This window comes from Miniopterus natalensis, chromosome 11 (assembly GCF_054644295.1).
Source record: "Miniopterus natalensis isolate mMinNat1 chromosome 11, mMinNat1.hap1, whole genome shotgun sequence".
NCBI lineage: Eukaryota > Metazoa > Chordata > Mammalia > Chiroptera > Miniopteridae > Miniopterus > Miniopterus natalensis.
The window spans coordinates 12823846-12829849 of record NC_142091.1 but is presented as its reverse complement, the minus strand read 5'-3'; the positions used below and the strand labels follow the sequence as shown (position 1 = coordinate 12829849).

At 44.1% G+C, this 6004-nt stretch overlaps 1 pseudogene; it reads left to right on the top strand.

The window, feature by feature from the left end:
• Positions 1–355: 355 nt before the first annotated feature.
• Positions 356–4536, top strand: LOC148091930 (U3 small nucleolar RNA-associated protein 4 homolog pseudogene; annotated as a pseudogene).
• Positions 4537–6004: the final 1468 nt, after the last annotated feature.

Genomic DNA, 6004 nt, shown 5'->3' with positions numbered 1-6004 from the left:
AACACCAATGAGCACAGACCAAAAGAGCTCCTCAAAAGCCTGCTCTCTCCAGCCAGAAAACAGAAAGGGGCAGCCTAGCAAGATAGAAAACTTCCAGACAATGACCGCTTTACTCCAGCCGAACATCAGAGCCAAAAACAGAAAACAAAACCTGTCTCCACCCGCACCAGCAAATGCTGGGTGGGGAGTCTAGGCCTTCCCCGTTGTCAGCCTGTACAAAGGCACCCCAACCCCCTCCCGTGGCGACGCCAGAAAAGACCAAGCGGAGAGCAGGACATCATCTTTCATCTCCACAGAGAAGTCACAAGCCCCCCTCCACCCCATGAAGTCAGTGGAGGCCACATGGGAAATCTAGATGTCGCCCAGCATATGGTAGTAAAGAGTCCCCTCACCGCCGCCTTCCTGCTGGAGTGGAGCTCTTAGCATTGCCCACTGGAAACAGGGCCACCCTCACCACAGGATTAGCGGAAACCACGTGGGGAGCTGGACCCCCCACACTGTCCAGCAGGTATGAGGAATCCCTTCCGAAGGTGTTAGTGGAGGCCAAGTGGGGGACCGGGACTTTCATCTCCCACTAGGCAATAAGGAGGCAGCACCCTCTGGTCCCCCCACGTGCCGCACTGGAATGGTGTCGAAGGAAATCAGCTAACACTAAGCTTAAATAAGATTTATAACATAGAATCAAAAATGTAGATATTTCAATCAAAAATTATCATACTAAGAACCAGAAAGAAAATGTGTGAAAAAAGACACAGATGCCAACACAAAGATGACAAAGATATTAGAATTATATGACAAGAAGCTATCATAAGAATGCTTCAACAAATAATTATGAACATGCTCAAAACAAATGGAAAAAAAAAAATAGAAAGTCTCAGCAAGAAACTATAAAACCACAAGCACAGTCCTGACTGAGGTGGCTCAGCCGGTAGGAGTGCCGTCCTGTGCACTCAGAGGTCCTAGGTTCAAATCCGGGTCAGGGCACATGCCTAGGTTGTGGGTTCGATCCCCCACCCCAGCTGGGGTGAGTGCGGGAGGCAACCAATTGATGTTTCTTTCTCTCTCCCCCTTCTGCTCTCTCTAAAAATCAATGAAAAATGTCCTCAGGTGAGGATCTAAAAAAACAACAAAAACCCACAAGCAAAGAAAAAGAAGACAAGAAGGATCAAGTGGAAATTTTAAATTTGAAAGATACAGAAACCAAACTGAAAGACTTACTGGATAAGCTTTGCAGTAAAATGGAAGCATCAGTGGGGAAGCCAGCAGAGCTTTAGGAGAACAGGAGAAACTGCCCAGCAGAGCAAGAGAGAGAGAGAAGGCTGGCCCGGAGCGCACGGGGCCTCGGGCTGCGGCCCTGAGCCGGGCGGCCTCCCGGCCACGCAGTCTCAGGAGCGGGGGCGCGCAGGCGGCAGACGGCCCAGAGAAACAGCCGCTGCAACTACTAACCTCTGGGCAAAGACGCAAACCAGAGATTCAGGGAGCCGAGTGAATTCCAAACAGGGTCGGCCAGGAGAAATCCACACCAAGATGCATCATAATTAAACTTCTCAAAACTAAAAACAGAGGAACAAATCTTGAAAACAGCCAGAGAAAAATGACACCTCACTGTAGACAAAAACTCTGAATGACAGATTTCTCATTAGAAACCATACAAGCCGGGAAGCAGCAGCACATTTTTCTAGCACTGAAAGAAAGGACCCATCAGTCCAGAATTCTACATCGAGTGAAAATATTCTTCAGGAGTGAAGAGAAAAATCAATTCATCCACAGGGAAAAGAAAACTAAGATTGTGTCACAAGTCGATCTAATCTAAGAGGAAGGTAAAGGAAATTCTTTTTAAAGAAAGGAAATGAAAGAAACTTGGAACTCCCGGAAGGAAAAACATGGCAGGAAAAACATGGCAAGTTATGACATGCTGCAATACCTATTTATAAGGATGAATACAATAGACTTTCTAAGTTATGTTTGACAGTTGAAGTAAAAATTATAATACTGCTGCCCTGGCCAGTGTGGCTCAGTGGTAGATCCCCGTTGGCCTGCGTACCAAAGGGTCATAGGTTTGATTCCTGGGCACATACCTGGGTTGCAGGTTGATCTCAGGCCCAGGAGGGGCACATGTGGGAGGCAACAGGTCCATGTGTCTCTCTCATTTGGATGTTTCTCTCCCCCCCTCACCTCTCAACAACAACAAAAATCAATGGAAAAAATATCCTTGGGTGAGGATTAACAGAAACAAAATTATAATACTGCTGATGTGGTTCTAAATATATGTAGAGGAAATAGTTAATATAATTATAAAGGGAGGAGGGCAATAAGATATAAAGGGAAGTCAGGTTTCTATACTTCCCGGGAACTGATGAATGACTATACTATAGACCATGACAAGTTCTGTACACAATGCAATACCGAAAGCAACAACTAAAAAAGCTATACAAAGAGATACACTCAAAAATCCGTTCTAAAAAAGATACTATAGATAGGCACCGTGAGCACCTCTGGGAAGACCAGGGCCAGGGTGGAAAGAAGAGAACAGCCACCCACAGGAATGGATGAATTTATCACCCATCGAGTTTCTTTAATTATGTTCCATCAGGGATGGGCTGTGTGGCTTACGATACCCAAACGGATTGGCTTCAAGAACAGATGGCACTGTGGACATTTATAACTTGTCAGCAAACTACCTGCAGGAGAAATTTTTCACAGCTCACGAGTCTCCAGCTACAGAAGCTCTGTGTTGGGCCAAAGACAGACAACTCATTAGTGCCGGACTCAACGGAGAGATTACCAAGTATGATTTGCAGACATTAAACCTCAAGTATTCTTTGGATGCCTTTGGAGGACCACTTGGAGCATAACTGCCAGCCCCAGGGGCTCTCAACTTTTGGTTGTGTGCGAAGATGGATCTGTGAAACTATTTCAAATCATCCCAGACAAAATCCAGTTTGAAAGAACTTTTGCTAGAAAAGTGGCATCCTGAGTCTCAGCTGGTGTCCCTCTGGTACCCACAGTGCAGCTGGATCCGTGGACTGCTTCAGTGCGTTTGATGTCAAACCAGGTCGCGCTCTTCATGAGATGCTGATGGACAGGCCGCATATGGGTGTGTCGAGGCAGAAGTTATCACAGGGGCCTGGCCTTCTTGTCGGGTGGCAGTTCTGGGACTCGGCTGCCTGGACACTTGCGAAGAACCATCCCATCGCGAATGCTGATGTTCAGTCCATCGCGGCGTCTGATCAAGAAGAGTTTCGCGGTGAGCACAGCTGAGCGGACAGTACTCCGGGCTCAGCTGGTCTCCGACTCGCAACAGCAGTGAGCAGCAGTGGGTGCGAACAATCCATTCCAGCGTCATACCCGCGACGTGCGGCCCGCGGCCCGCAGCACTGATACCTGGAGGCACTGACGCCCACTTCGCCCTTCGTCCTCTCATGGAGAAAGTGGAGGTAAAGAATTATGAAGCTGCTCTGAAATATCACTTTTCCCCATCCACGTCTCTCCTGTTCAAAAGAGGCAGCTTCTTCTCTTCCAGGTTTCTCATCGCTTGCATCGTTGGCGACCGGGATCTACAGTTGCAACAGGAAAGCACGGGGATACCCTTCCACTCTCTAAAGATGCAGAGCATTTACTGTTCCTCAAGACAAGGGGTCCCGAGAACATTATTTGCAGCTGTGTCTCCCCATGTGGAAGTTGGCTAGCCTATTCTGCAGCTTACTCTACAGCTTCTCGGGTTTTCTCTATCAGTTGAATCATGAACGTGACAACATAAGCCTCCAAAGGTTTCCAAAATGCCAGTGTTCCTTCCCTCTGCCCTTCAGATTTTGTTTTCTACAGATTCAACAAAGCTTTCTGTGGCATCGAGTCAAGCGTCTCTACCTATCATTCCGCTGCTGGGATGAAGCTTCAAGCACCTGCGCGCTTGCCAGCCTCACTCAGGGACGGTGGAGCCCACGTGTCCTTTGGCAGCCAGTGCAGATGGGAACTGGCCAGCTGCCTCAGGTGACAGTGCTGGAGTCCACGCGTGCATGTAAAACATCTAATGCTTCACTGTACGGGGCCTGCTTACAGTTGCCCTGCGACCGCTCTGGCTATCGCCCCAAAACCAACAGCTTTGTCAGTGCTCGTTCTGACCAGCAGATATTTGAATAGAGCATCCCAGACAAACCGTACACAGAGTGGAGCCGAACCATCCAGAAGCAGGTGTTTCATCGCCCTTGGCTCCAAAGGCAAATCCCTCCACACACATCAGTTTTCATCCCAAGAGACCAATGCACACTCTTCTCCGTGGTGCCTACATTTCTGCATCATCAACAAGTCATTGCCTCTTCCAATGACAAAACCTACTGAACAATCCACTTCCTCCCACGAATGAACAGATGTCATGAGGAGGCGCACAGCCCATGCCTTTAAAATTACTAAGATATATAAGCTTCTACTCTTCACAGATCTTTGGGATGAAAGAACACTGGTGGCAGTAGAACGGCCTCTGGATGACATCAGTGCTCAGCTCCTACACCCATCAGAAAAGGGAAATTTGGGACCTAAAACAGGACACTGTCTGTGTACTTCCTTGAACTGTTCTACCCTGTTTGTCTTCACAAATCATGATAATAAAACAAAGTTATTTTTTAGGAAAAAATATTATAGAGAAGCCAAAATGGAATTCTAACAAATGTTCAAGTAGCCCACAGGAAGGCAAGGAAAAGAAAACAAATGAAAAACAGAGAGAACAAACAGAAAACAAAAATTAAGTGGCAAACTTAAGACCTAACATATCTATAATAAATATAAATATTCTAAATACATCAATTGAAAGACAAGGTTTGGCAGAAAATATGACTCAACTATATGCTGTTTACAAGAAACTCACTTCAAATATAACAATATAAGCTGATTGAAAGTAAAAGGAGGGAAAATATATACCATGTGCTCATTTAAAAAAAAAGAAAGCAGGAGTGGCTATATTAATATCAGATAAAGGGACATCAGGGCAAAGTAAGTTACCAGAGACAGAGAGGGACATTAATGATAAAAGGGTTACTCTACCAAGGAGATATAGCAGTCCTAAATGTGTATACATAAAACAACAGAGCTGTAACATATGTAAAACAAAATCTGATAGAATTGAAAGAAGAAATAGACTTATCACAATTATAGTTGGAGACTTCAGCACCACCCCCACCCCCAACAATTTATAGAACTAGACAGAAAATCATCATGGATATAGAAGAACTCGATACCATCTATCAATCCATAGTACTAATTAACATTTATGGAACACTGTCCTAAAACAACAGCAGAATACATTCTTTTCACATGCCCAATGAACCTGTACCAAGATAAACCACATCCTGGGGTGTAGAACAAATTTGAAAAAACTGAAGACATACAGAGTATATTTTCCAACCAGGATGGAATCAAGTTAGAAATCACTAATAGAAAATAACAAGTAAGTCTCAAAACACTTAGAAACTACACAATACACTTCTAAATAATCCAAGGGTCAAAGAAGATGTCAAAAAATTTTTTCAAAATACATTGAACTGAATGACAATGAAAAGTGAACATGTCAAAGTCTGAGGGACACAGCTAAGCAGTGCTGAGAGGGAAATTTATAGCACTAATTTATAGCATATACATTAGAAAACAGGAAAAGTCTCAAATCAATAACCTAAGCTCTTACCTCAAGAACCTAGAAAAAGAAGAGCAAAGTAAATCCAAAGCAAATGGAACAAAGAAAATAATAAAGAGCAGAAATCAATGTAATTGAAAACAGAAAAACAATAGAAAAAAATCAATAAAGTGAAGAAAGGTCAATAAAATTGAAAAACATCTGGCAAGACTGACAATGGAAAAGAGAGAGAAAACACAAATCACCAGTAGAGATGTCACTAGACATCAAAAGGGTAATAAGGCAACAAACAAACTCTACCAAAAATAAATTTATCAGGTACAATGGACCAATTCCTCAAAAAACACAAACTACCACAACTCATACAATACAAAATAAATT